Raw genomic sequence first — 13932 nt, forward strand, 5'->3', positions numbered from 1 at the left:
TCCCCTTTCTTCTACCTATGCCCTAATTCTTTCATCCAACCTTACAGCCTTGGGACTTCTCACATATTTTATGTCAAATGGGATCCCCTACACTTAGTCTCACTTTTTTTCAACTCTATCTTTTCAGTCATTTTGGATCAGAATATACATTAAAATCTCTGTAAGAGGGAGAAATAATTGCTGATTACAATCCCCTGCCACTCCCTAAACACTGTGTATTCTGAGTAGGGACCTTTTTTGGAAAAATATCTTTTTGGGTGTGAGGATACACATGGAGCTCAGAGCTGCAACTGGTGTATTATTTACAGTAAGAGGGATATCAGGCTGGATCCAGGCAGCTGCAGGGGCTTCTGAATGAGATGTGGTGACTGTCAGGGTGATGGAGTTTTATGTAGATGGAAAAAGAGGCTTGGTGCTTCTCCCTCCCTGCCTCTTAATAACTTTTAAAGAAAGGTCAGAAGCATTTGCAGAAGTTGTTGTGGCATTTTCCCATGGGGACTGAGAAATCCCTTCTCTCTGTTTTCCCACAAACTATTCCAAATGGCTTTAGTGTTCTGTTTTTCTGTAGCAGAGTAAAATAGGCATGTTATTATTAATTTTTAAAAATGGTTTTGTACCAATGGTTTCATCTGGTAATGTCTGTTAGCTCTATGTGCCATATTTTGGGAAACACCTCCTTCAAGACAAGACCAAAATCTTTTATGTTGAAAAATGAAAAAAATATGTATTTTATATATTACCATAGATGTGTATGAAAATATGCAATTACCAATAAAATCAACATACACAACACTAGTTCTGCATTCAACACTTTCAGAAGTATTTACTTTGAGAAAACACAGACTGTGAACTTAGAACTTGAATCCACATATTTGCTTCTTACTAGAGTCATTTGTTGTAAATTTTATGAAAACTCTGATTCACCTTTTTAAAGGATTAAATGAGGTCAGAAACAGTGAAACATAGCTCAGAAAACTGGCTAACAGATACTGAACACTCTATAAATGTGAGTTATTATTCCAATTTTTCTTAAAGAACTAAATAAATGGAGCTATTGTCCTAATTATTCACAGCTTTGGTTTAGCCAATCCATTCACAATCACATACCACAGATCAACATCAGGTAGACAGACCAGCCACGGTGGCAGTCACCTGTAATCCAAGCACTTTTGGAGGCCGAGGAGGGAGAATCGCTTGAGCTCAAGAGTTCAAGATCAGCCTGGGCAACTTAGCAAGAACGCATCTCTGAAAAAACTTATGTAAGCAAATTAATAGAGTGGCAATTTTTAACTTTCTGTGTACAGAGGATAATGTCAGTACAGAAACAGGAGCAGATTGTTTTCAGAGTGACATCATCATTAGAGGCATCTTTGTGGGGAAGAGAGGTGCCTTACAAAGTTTAAAGGCATGGAAATCTGGAGCTGCCCCTTCTGTCTTTCTTTTAAGTAGTGTCCAAAGTTAAAAAAGATATGCAATCTCAAATAAACACACATGGGAAATCCTATCTGTAAGTGATTCACTCTTGCAGAGATTTCAGTTCCTGAGAATAGAAAGAGGTTTTATATCCCAATTCGTTTCATGAAGTCAGAGTAACCTTGATACCAAAGTCCAACAAAGAGAATACAGATGGCCCCTGACTCCTGATGCTGCCGTTTAAGATTTCTTGACTTTATGATAGTGTGAAAATGAAATGCATTCAGTGGAAACAGTTTTTTGGGTAACCATATAACCACTGTGTTTTTCATTTCCAGGAAAATATTCAATAAATTACATGAGACATTCAATGTTATGGTAAAATAGGCTTTGTGTTAGATAATTTTGCACAACTGTAGGGTAATGTAAGTGTAACTGTAACTGTAGGGTAATGTAACTGTAGGGTAATACACAACTGTAGGGTAATGTCAACATAACTGTAACTGTAGGGTAATGGGCACTTTTAAGGTAGGCTAAGCTAAGCTATAGTGTTTGCTAAGTTAGTGTACTGAATGCATCTTCAACTTACACAATTTTCAATTTATAATGGATTTATTGGGACACAATCTCATGGTAAGTTAAGGAGAATCTGTACATGAAATAAAAATATAGGCTAATGCCACTTATGAGGACATACATAAAAATCCTAAACAAATTAGTAAGACACAGATTATTAAAAAAGGATAATATGTTGTGACCCATTTTTTTCCCTAGAAAGGCAAGGTTTGTTTAAACATAGCAACTTACTGATGAAATTCACCACGTTAACAGATTAATAAAAGAAAAATTCCTATGATCATCTGTGTGGATGCACTACAAGTGCTTGATGAAATTCAACATCTATTGAAGATAAATACTCCTAGGAAATGAGGAATACAATGGAACTCTCTATTGTGATAAAGTGTATCTATATTAAAAAACACAGGAAACATTGTAAAATGTTAAAAAACTTTCCAGTGCCCATTAGGCATAAGAGAAGGATGGCCACAATTACTGGTTCTATTCAGCATTCTATTGGGTGGGTCTGTCCAATGTTGTAAAATAGGAAAAAGGAAAAAGCGTACTGTTTGAAATGTCAGAAACAAGCTGTTGTTATTCAAAGATGATATGACTGTGTAAGCTGAAATTCAGAAAGGATCTAGAGATAGATTTGGAATAAGTATATTTAGCAAGGTTACTGGATAGAAAACCAATATACAAACATTGAATCCATTGAACGGATAAAAAAGTTTTTTCTCTGTTCTTACCTCACGACAATTAACATGGAAGAATTTTGTGACCAAATGTGTGGGGGCTTTTCTACACACACCAAGCAAGCAAGGAGTTTTGCAGCACACACCAGCTGGGTGTCCTCTCATTCAATTCTGACACAAGCTACCTTGACATAGAGTAAGGTTGCACAGGTTAAGGGCTCAGTCCCACAAGATTTCCCTCACTACAAGCCCTAGGTTGTTTCACCTGTGTTTCTGACCCACCAGCTATAAATTGAGTTTTCCATGAGTCCCACTCAGGTTCAGTCAGTTAATTTCCTACAGCATCTCACAAGACTCAGGGAAACATATACATTTATGGGTTTATTAAAACAGGATATTAGAAAGGATGCAGATAAAGAGATGCATAGAGTAAGGAAAGGGGAAAGGGGCAAGAAGCTTCCATGCTCTCTACAGGCATGCTGCCCTCTTTGTGTTCAGCTAGCCAGAAGCTCTCTCAACTCTATCATTTTGGTTTTTTTGGAGGTTTTCATTATGTAGCTATGATTGATGAAACCAATGGCCAGCCATTTTTGACCAAGTTAACCTTGAGTCCCTCTCATTTCCCTGAAGGTTGGGGGTGGGGCTGAAAGTCCCAACCCTCTAATCCGCCATCCTAGAGCTACTTAGGGGCTGCCAGCCATCAGCCAACTAATTAGCATACAATAAGATATCATTTTTTGGAGATTCTAAACATTTTAAAAACTGTATGCCAGTAAGCAGGGTCAAGGACCAAATACACATTTCACAAAATCACACCTGTATTAGACCATTTTCACACTGCTATAAAGAACTACCTGAGTCTGGGGAACTGATGAAGGTTTAATTGACTCACAGTTCCACAGGCTTAACAGCAAGCATAACTGGAAGGCCTCAGGAAACTTAACAATCATGGAGGAAGGGAAAGCAAGCACCTCTTCAAATGGAGGCAGGAGAAAGCATGAAACGGGAAGTGCCACACACTTTTAAACCATTAGAGGGCTGGAACTTTCAGCCCCAACCCTTGAGTACTCACTGACTGTCAGGAGAACACAAGGAGGAAATCCACTCCCATGATCCAATCACCTCCCACCAGGTCCCTCTCCAAACACTGGGAACAATTAAAGATGAGATTCGGGTGGTGACACCCAGCCAAACCATACCAACACTTGTATACCAACTCAATTTTCAAAATTTCAAAATTTTGAAATACAAAATTTAAAGAAATGATACCTTTTACTCTTGAAAACATCTCCTGTCACTCAGGCTGGAGTTGCAGTGGCATGAACATGCACTGCATCCTCTACCTCTTGGGCTCAAGTGATCCTCCCACCTCAGCATCTGGAGTAGCTTGAACTATAGCTACATAAATACATACATTCAGTCAATCATTTACTTTTGTAGAGAAGGGGGTCTCACTATTTTGCCCAAGCTAGTGTCAGTCTTCTGAGCTCAAGCAATCCTCCTGCCTCAGCATCCCAAAGTCTTCAGACTACAGGTGTAAGCCACTGCACCTGGCCACACTTTTCAGTAGCATAAAATATGTGAAGTAAAATTAACAAAAGATGTGCAAGACTTATTTGAATAAAACTGTAAAACTTTATTGAGATATTTTTAAGTCAAATATCGAATATGAAAACAGTTTGCATTCTTTCAGCTTCTCTTCGTTTAAAACTGTGGTTGCCCTTCATGTGTAACAGAAACATAACAGGAGGGAATATTACTAGCAGAACTGTATTTAGATGACATTAAAGGTATGCAAAGTTTTGGTTTTATGCAAAAGACTAAAACTGTAAGCCTAAGTGTCACCCTATGGCTAACATTCAATAAGACCCCTGTAGGGACTTTGAAGATAGACTTCCATGTCCTTCGCCCACTTTTTGATGGGGTTGTTTGTTTTTTTCTTGTAAATTTGTTGGAGTTCATTGTAGATTCTGGATATTAGCCCTTTGTCAGATGAGTAGGTTGCGAAAATTTTCTCCCATTTTGTAGGTTGCCTGTTCACTCTGATGGTAGTTTCCTTTGCTGTGCAGAAGCTCTTTAGTTTAATTAGATCCCATTTGTCAATTTTGGCTTTTGTTGCCATTGCTTTTGGTGTTTTAGACATGAAGTCCTTGCCCATGCCTATGTCCTGAATGGTAATGCCTAGGTTTTCTTCTAGGGTTTTTATGGTTTTAGGTCTAACATTTAAGTCTTTAATCCATCTTGAATTGATTTTTGTATAAGGTGTAAGGAAGGGATCCAGTTTCAGCTTTCTGCATATGGCTAGCCAGTTTTCCCAGCACCATTTATTAAATAGGGAATCCTTTCCCCATTTCTTGCTTTTGTCAGCTTTGTCAAAGATCAGATACTTGTAGATATGTGGCATTATTTCTGACGGCTCTGTTCTGTTCCATTGATCTATATCTCTGTTTTGGTACCAGTACCATGCTGTTTTGGTTACTGTAGCCTTGTAGTATAGTTTGAAGTCAGGTAGTGTGATGCCTCCAGCTTTGTTCTTTTGGCTTAGGATTGACTTGGCGATGCGGGCTCTTTTTTGGTTCCATATGAACTTTAAAGTAGTTTTTTCCAATTCTGTGAAGAAAGTCATTGGTAGCTTGATGGGGATGGCATTGAATCTGTAAATTACCTTGGGAAGGACATGAACAGACACTTCTCAAAAGAAGACATTTATGCAGCCAAAAAACACATGAAAAAATGCTCACCATCACTGGCCATCAGAGAAATGCAAATCAAAACCACAATGAGATACTATCTCACACCAGTTAGAATGGCAATCATTAAAAAGTCAGGAAACAACAGGTGCTGGAGAGGATGTGGAGAAATAGGAACACTTTTACACTGTTGGTGGGACTGGAAACTAGTTCAACCCTTGTGGAAGTCAGTGTGGCGATTCCTCAGGGATCTAGAACTAGAAATTCCATTCAACCCAGCCATCCCATTACTGGGTATATACCCAAAGGACTATAAATCATGCTGCTATAAAGACACATGCACACGTATGTTTATTGCAGCATTATTCACAATAGCAAAGACTTGGAACCAACCCAAATGTCCAACAATGATAGACTGGATTAAGAAAATGTGGCACATATACACCATGGAATACTATGCAGCCATAAAAAATGATGAGTTCATGTCCTTTGTAGGGACATGGATGAAATTGGAAATCATCATTCTCAGTAAACTATCGCAAGAACAAAAAACCAAACACCGCATATTCTCACTCATAGGTGGGAATTGAACAATGAGAACACATGGACACAGGAAGGGGAACATCACACTTCGGGGACTGTTGTGGGGTGGGGGGAGGGGGGAGGGATAGCACTGGGAGATATACCTAATGCTAGATGACGAGTTGGTGGGTGCAGCACACCAGCATGGCACATGTATACATATGTAACTTACCTGCACATTGCGCACATGTACCATAAAACCTAAAGTATAATAATAATAATAATAATGATAATAATAAAAGAAAAAAAAAAAAGAAGATAGACTTCCATGCATATACAGTATCAACTTTTTTTGAACCCACCCTGCTTTCTGTGCTCTACAAGAAAACCAAAAGACAGTCTAAGGTCAGAACACATCAAATCAAGTGAACCGAATAAAAAGTGGCTCAAAGTGGAAAGCAAACATTGTGTATACATTTACTAAAAATATCACTGATACACAAAACATCTAAGAAAAAAAGGAATTTACAAAATTGTATAATTTAGTATTTTGGCTTGAAATAATAGACTGGATGTTTGACAAGCTCCTGGGAAACAGTTAATGTCACATCAGGAACTGCATAAGTACATTGGATGGAAAAGCCCGTACTGTATTTGTTTTGTCTCTGTGGCACAAAAGTGCAAAAATGTAGCTTTGAGCTAGTTTACACTTCTGTGGATTTTAAGGTAAAGTAACTATTTGTCCAAGGTTATGATGTCAATATGAAGAGTGCCTCTTTTTACACCTGAAAGTATTCCCTTTTGTAAAATAAATTACATGGTCACATTCATTTTAATCTATCACTATCATTTTAGATAGAGGCATATATCATGAACAATGGGGAAAAAAAGAAATGGAGGCAGAGGAAAATGGAAAAGGAGAGTAAGACATCTTTAAAAGGCAAATATTTGTTTCTAGAAGTAAGTGTTTCTGAGTGTCAACTGGAAAATTTCAGAAGTTCCTCCACAGTGTTTGTGATGTTTAGATATTCAGGTATTCCTGAGATATATTTACTAATGTATGCATTCCTAGTTTATCAACCATTTTGTCCATATTTTGAAAATACTAGAGTTCAAGAATATATTCACTTTCAATTATACCATATATTGAGTTCTGTTAGGGTCTTGTTTATATTCTGTGTTGAGCTTTTACCATTTTCTTCAGGATTATGTAAACTATTAGATACTCTATTCATAGCTATTTTTAAAAAGAACAATATTGCAATTTATTGCTTTTGGATTATGTTTCCTTTTCCTAATGATTCATACCTTTTATTCACTCCCTCTTTCCTTTTCCCTTAAGTTTATTCTGTGGGTCTTCTACTACTACTTTTATTTATTATTATCACTTTATTTATCATGTAATTTGCTATTTTAATAAGATATGCATTTAAGGCTATGATCTTCCTAAGAATACAATGGAGCCTTGTTCAATAGACTTCTGGAAATCGTCTGAAAACTAACTTTTAATGTAAATGTCTAACGGAATGATTCAGCAGTGCAGAGTAAACGCATTTAGGTAATTTCTTCCCTAAACATGGAGTCCTTCCTTTACATTCAGAAGCTCTTCTAATTAACAGTCAGCAATTTGGAAAATATGCGTAAAAAATACTTATATCGACTACTCAGGAATTAGTTCCTTATGGTTTTTGAACTTTAAATGCTATCATCTGATGTCTCCTGCCTCAGCCCCCCAAGTAGCTGGGACTACAGGCGTGTGCCACCATGCCCGGCTAATTTTTGTATTTTTAATATAGACAGGGTTTCACCATGTTGGCAAGGCTGGTATCAAACTCCTGACCTCAAGTGATCTGCCCGCCTCAGCCTCCCAAAGTGCTGGGATTACAGGTGTGAGCCACCGCACCTGGCCTGAACTCTGTTTTTAAAGGGGCAGTAATGTTCTCTCTTTGTATTATCAAAAGTACAATATTATGAACAGTGAGTATCAGCTATCTAGGAATCTGAAGCCTGCTTCATGAATAGCATTTTAATAACGATTTAAATATAATTTTCTGAAGGATTAGATGAATGTATTGGTGGGTCTATGACAAAAATAGTCCTGATGCCCATCCCCTGTTGAAAATGTTTTAGTTAAAATTAATTAAAGTTATGCTTAGGTCCAACTGTCCTATATGTGACCTTCCATATATAAATCCCATTAAGAAAAAAGTACTAAATATAATAGCAAAATCACTGTCTTCCAGTGAAAGTATGAGAACCTGAGTTCAAAGAAATTACTGGGCATTGCTGATGGTCATATTCTGGAAACCTCTTAAGAATGAATTGCTAAAATAATTCATGGCCCAAATTCTGTCAATGTTTACCTTGAAAATGCTACCCACTGAGGACATAATTTGTCTCAAGATAATCTTATCACACTCTGAATTTTCTAATTATAATAGTATTTAAACAACATTTAAAAGTCCCTTAAAATCACACTAATATAGCTATCTGCATGCCAGTGTCCTGAATTATCCAGCTTTTCCACATATACTGCCAGAAATACCAAAGAAAGAGAACAGTGGCTGTCATTCATTGAGCTCTTTTCTGGAGTTGCTATCCTGCTTCATTGAACTGTGTTTTCTTGTGAGGCAATATTGAAGTACCTTACCGTACAGACACATTTGAGTATTAAACATTTTAAGCAAAATCATTCACGTTTTCTAACAACATAGATGGTAGGAACAACGCAAATCTTGGAATGTAATATGAGTTCTATCTCCATTAGTCAACTCTTCTTCATAGGCCTCAATCTCTAAGCCTCAGTTTTCTTATTTATTATATAGAAAGGACTATATTTTCAAGCATACAAAATACATTTCAAGCAAAAAGAGAAGATTCATTATATTCAGGGACTGCATGAAGCTGCAAAATATCCTCTTCCCTTTTCCAGCCAACTGTCAGCAAATGTTTGAGATCCTTTCCTAATGTTTTGTTTCCTCCTGTTACTGGTCATGGCATAATGCATGATGCACACATAGGCCTCCTTCCCCCATAGACATTCTTTCTTTCCCTTCCCAGCACCTTGAATTTCAGTTGTACCCTGATCTCTGTCATGAACAGGTGTAGGATCCTGATTTTTAGTTTGTGGTTCCTCTTCTTGAGGCTCTTCATGACTGGGCTCCAGGGGCTAGGGGTATATATGTGTGTGTGCAGATAAAAGGTTTTTTCCATTAATACATGTCAATAATATAAATATGCAGAATACAGAGTTTTTCCTGATCATGAATAAGTCTAGAGATATTTCTCCAACACTATTCCATAAACCTATTCTTCATAAAGTTATTCTTCCCACAGAGAGGTTACTCTAAGACAGTTACCCTCAAGGGCTTTGGAAGCCATTTTAATTTATGTTGGGATGAATTTGTGTAATCTGTTATCAATAAACACGAGGAGAGATTCATGTGCAAAATCTGGGGAGCACAGATCATCCATCCAGGCAAAACCAGAACATAATATTCTTGGGCTAGTGTTTCCTTATGAGATGCTATGATCATTTTTTATCAGCATGGGATACTTTTATCGGTGCATCTATAATAGTGCAACAACACTACCACAAAAAGAAATTTCTGCTAATAGAAAACATTGAATGTTAAGTCACTCACATGCATAGGCCCAATCAGCTGAAGAGGTTGTAAATATCATCTTGGTCTAGGCCTAATATGTTGGTCTTCCTCGCCAACTCATATTTCACTCTGCAAACACAATACTATGATTGGGAAAATGCACTTGAAAGGACAGCTATATTTGACCACTTTCATGGACAAATGTTAACTTGCAAAATTTTTTTAAAAATTTGCAAACACTTTGAAAATCCCAGGGCAAGTATAAGTGTGTGTGCCTTCTGAATCAAATATTCGTAAAGCCACTTAAGGTGGTCAAGCTAGCTGAGCAATGTCTTAAGGCTCCTGGCAAAAGACAGGATATTTCCGATGAGGTTTTATTTCACAACTGAACTCTGCTCTGTGAAGACATTTAGGAAAATACAGTTAGAGAATTAAAACTACAGTAACCACGGCTTTTGTCACACATCCATTTTCTAGGCCCATTTCCCCTGTAAAATCAAGTTTTGTTGGAACACACAGTCCCATTCGGACATCCAGGGTGGAGTTGTGAAGTTGGCACACAGAACAGGGCACTCTTCACTGGACAGCTCTGCAGGGTGCTCAAGAGATCTCGGGCCTGGTCACCAGCCCCCGGGGTTCCCAGTTCCCAGGCCCTTTCCTAACCATCCACCTCCCTGCTTCCCAGGTCTCCACCAAGGAGTCTGGAACGTGTCTTCTGTTGAGGGTTCCAGGTGCTTCCAGGACTAAGAAAACTCCAATAGCTCCCCCCAGCACCCTCCTCATCTTCACCTGCACCCCCTCCAGTCTGTGGCCCACCTTCCTCCTTCATTCTGAGTGCCCCACAAGGCCCATGGCGATGCTATTACACCAGGAAAAGGACGAAGACTCTTCACCCTCCAAGGTCAGGGACTATGCTGTCCAACGCTCCAGAAGCCCACTGGCTCCTCCCCACACTCATTCAGACTTCAACTCCTGAGAAGCCTGGTCTGAGGATCTACCAGCTGGGTCCGAATTGGGGAGAAAGGATCCAGAATGCAGGAACGCAACCCTCACACCCTCACATCTCCACAGAGTTCACCACGCGGGCAAAGGGATCGATTGGAAGATGTCCAGTGAACATGCATTGAGGTGGGCATTCAAGGAGCATGCAAAGTGAGATTGGTGCCTGGTGCCCAGCCTCACACCAGCCCATTTGGCACCCTGTAGTCCTGCACGCTTTCACCTCCTTTCAGGTCCCCATTGAGGACTTTGGAATCCATCCTCTGTGGGCAGTTTCATATGCCTCCAGGATTCAACCACCACAAATAATTTCCCCCTTCAAAACTCACTCCATGTTCGCCAGAACCTCCTCTGCTCTATGACCCTCCTTCCTCCCCTGTCCAGGCCCCCCACCACAGCAAGGCCATAGCTGCATCACTGACTGTTAGGAGAAAACCGGGGACCTCAAAGCCCTTCTCCCTAGGAGGTCCTGGACCATGCCCACGGGCTCCTCCTCACATTCACTCACACTTCAACTTCTGGGAGGATTGATCTGAGGATCTACCGACTTAGTCGTAGTCAGTGAGACGGAAGGAAGTCATGATGCCTACTTGCACAGCTCTGCAGAAGACAGCAAGGCGCATGGGCAACAAGGGACTTGGGCAGCAAGGGTCGTGCACACTGAGTCAAGCACATACAGAGCAGGCCAGGGTTTTCCCACTGTCCCCACACCCACATCCCTAGGCTGCTTGTAGTAGAAAGAAAAGGACTTAGGAGATTTTTTTTTGTCTCTCTCTCTTGTCCAACCAGAAACTTTGGGAACAGACAGTCCCATGCCATTCTTAGTGGAGGATGTGTCTCAGAAATATCTGACAGAAATAAGGAATTTTATGTCTATACATATATACGTGCTTTTTCCTCAGTGTATTGCTGTGTCACCCAGGCTGGAGGGAGGTGGCATGACCACATCTCACTGCAACCTCTATCTCCTGGGCTCAAGCCATCCTCATGCTGCAGCCCTCTGAGAAGTTTCATGTGTTTTTTGGCTGCATAAATGTCTTCTTTTGAGAAGTGTCTATTCCTATCCTTCACCCACTTTTTGATGGGGTTGTTTGTTTTTTTCTTGTAAATTTGTTGGAGTACATTGTAGATGCTGGATATTAGCCCTTTGTCAGATGAGTAGGTTGCAAAAATTTTCTCCCATTCTATAGGTTGCCTGTTCACTCTGATGGTAGTTTCTTTTGCTGTGCAGAAGCTCTTGAGCTTAATTAGATCCCATTTGTCAATTTTGGCTTTTGTTGCCATTGCTTTTGGTGTTTTAGACATGAAGTCCTTGCCCATGCCTGTGTCCTGAATGGTATTGCCCAGATTTTCTTCCAGGGTTTTTATGGTTTTAGGTCTAACATGTAGGTCTTTAATCCATCTTGAATTAATTTTTGTATAAGGTGTAAGGAAGGGATCCAGTTTCAGCTTTCTACATATGGCTAGCCAGTTTTCCCAGCACCATTTATTAAATAGGGAATCCTTTCCCCATTGCTTGTTTTTGTCAGGTTTGTCAAAGATCAGATAGTTGTAGATATGCGGCATTATTTCTGAGGGCTCTGTTCTGTTCCATTAGTCTATATCTCTGTTTTGGTACCAGTACCATGCTGTTTTGGTTACTGTAGCCTTGTAGTATTGTTTGAAGTCAGGTAGCATGATGTCTCCAGCTTTGTTCTTTTGGCTGAGGATTGACTTGGCGATGTGGGCTCTCTTTTGGTTCCATATGAACTTTCAAGTAGTTTTTTCCAATTCTGTGAAGAAAGTCATTGGTAGCTTGATGGGGCTGGCATTGAATCTATAAATTACCTTGGACAGTATGGCCATTTTCATGACACTGATTCTTCCTACCCATGAGCATGGAATGTTCTTCCATTTGTTTGTATCCTCTTTTATTTCATTGAGCAGTAGTTTGTAGTTCACCTTGAAGAGGTCCTTCATGTCCCTTGTAAGTTGGATTCCTAGGTATTTTATTCTCTTTGAAGCAATTGTGAATGGGAGTTCACTCATGATTTGGCTCTCTGTTTGTCCGTTATTGTTGTATAAGAATGCTTGTGATTTTTGCACATTGATTTTGTATCCTGAGACTTTGCTGAAGTTGCTTATCAGCTTAAGGGGATTTTGGGCTGAGACGATGGGGTTTTCTAGATATACAATCACGTCATCTGCAAACAGGGACAATTTGACTTCCTCTTTTCCTAATTGAATGCCCTTTATGTCTTTCTCCTGCCTGATTGCCCTGGCCAGAACTTCCAACACTATGTGGAATAGGAGTGGTGAGAGAGGGCATCCCTGTCTTGTGCCATTTTTCAAAGGGAATGCTTCCAGTTTTCGTCCATTCAGTATGATATTGGCTGTGGGTTTGTCATTTGGCACTTTTTACTGAACAGTGGATAGACCTTTTAAGCAGTTCCTAGAATTAATAATAAAGTTATGTTCAACTTTTATCTTCCCAGGCAAGAGATTCTTTTAGTAATAAAGTTATGTTAATGAAGCCAGTGGAATAGTAAACTCTTGTTCATATAGGCAGTAAGCTGTGTGTGTGGTTTCAGTTCTCATTACTTACTTTTAGATAACTTATGAGTGTGGTAGGTCATATAGGAAAGGGAAGGAGAGGAAGGGGGTCTTGATTAGCCAGTAGCTTTTTCTTAGTAAATTAGGACATGTGTGTGTGTGTGTGTGTGTGTGTACATATATCCAATTCATACATAATAATTGTACATATTTACAGGGTACAGTGTGATATATTGATACACACACACAACGTGTAACGATCAAATCAGGATAATCACCATATCCACCACCTCAAACATTTATCATTTCTTTGTGTTGGAAACGTTCAAAATCCTCTTTTATAGCTATTTGAAAATATACAATAGATTATTGTTAACTATAGTCACCCTACAGTGCTATATAGACCACTAGAGATTATTCCTCCTATTTAGTCTTAATTTTGTATCCATTAGCTAAACTCTACCTGTTCATCCCCCACCCTTCCCAGACTCTGGTAATCTCTATTCCACTCTCTACTTCTATGAAATAAAAGCTTTTAGCTTCCACATATCAATGAGAACATTCAGTATTTATCTTTCTGTGTCTGGCTTATTTCACTTAATGTCCTCCAGGCTCACACATTTGAAGCCCATACATGTTGCCTCAAATGATGGGATTTCATTCTTTTATATGACTGAATAGTATTCCATTGTGTATACATACACTAATGTAAATTAGATTGTATTTTGTTTACTTATTTCTTTTTATTGACACATTGTTTTACATATTTATGGGGTACATGTGATACTTTGATACAAGTATACAAAGGATAATGGTTAAATCAGGGGATTTAGGATATCCATCACCTCAAACATTTATCATTTATTTGTGCTGGGAACATTTCAAATCTTCCCTTCTAGCTATTTTGAAATATATGAT

General features: G+C 39.0%; 1 protein-coding gene across 1 annotated transcript in view; it reads left to right on the forward strand.

The window, feature by feature from the left end:
* LOC100448543 (X antigen family member 3-like) overlaps positions 1-13932 on the forward strand; it is a 52943-nt gene that overhangs the window by 20402 nt on the left and 18609 nt on the right. The window lies entirely within an intron of this gene.

This window comes from Pongo abelii, chromosome X (genome assembly GCF_028885655.2).
Source record: "Pongo abelii isolate AG06213 chromosome X, NHGRI_mPonAbe1-v2.0_pri, whole genome shotgun sequence".
Classification (NCBI taxonomy): Eukaryota; Metazoa; Chordata; class Mammalia; order Primates; family Hominidae; genus Pongo; species Pongo abelii.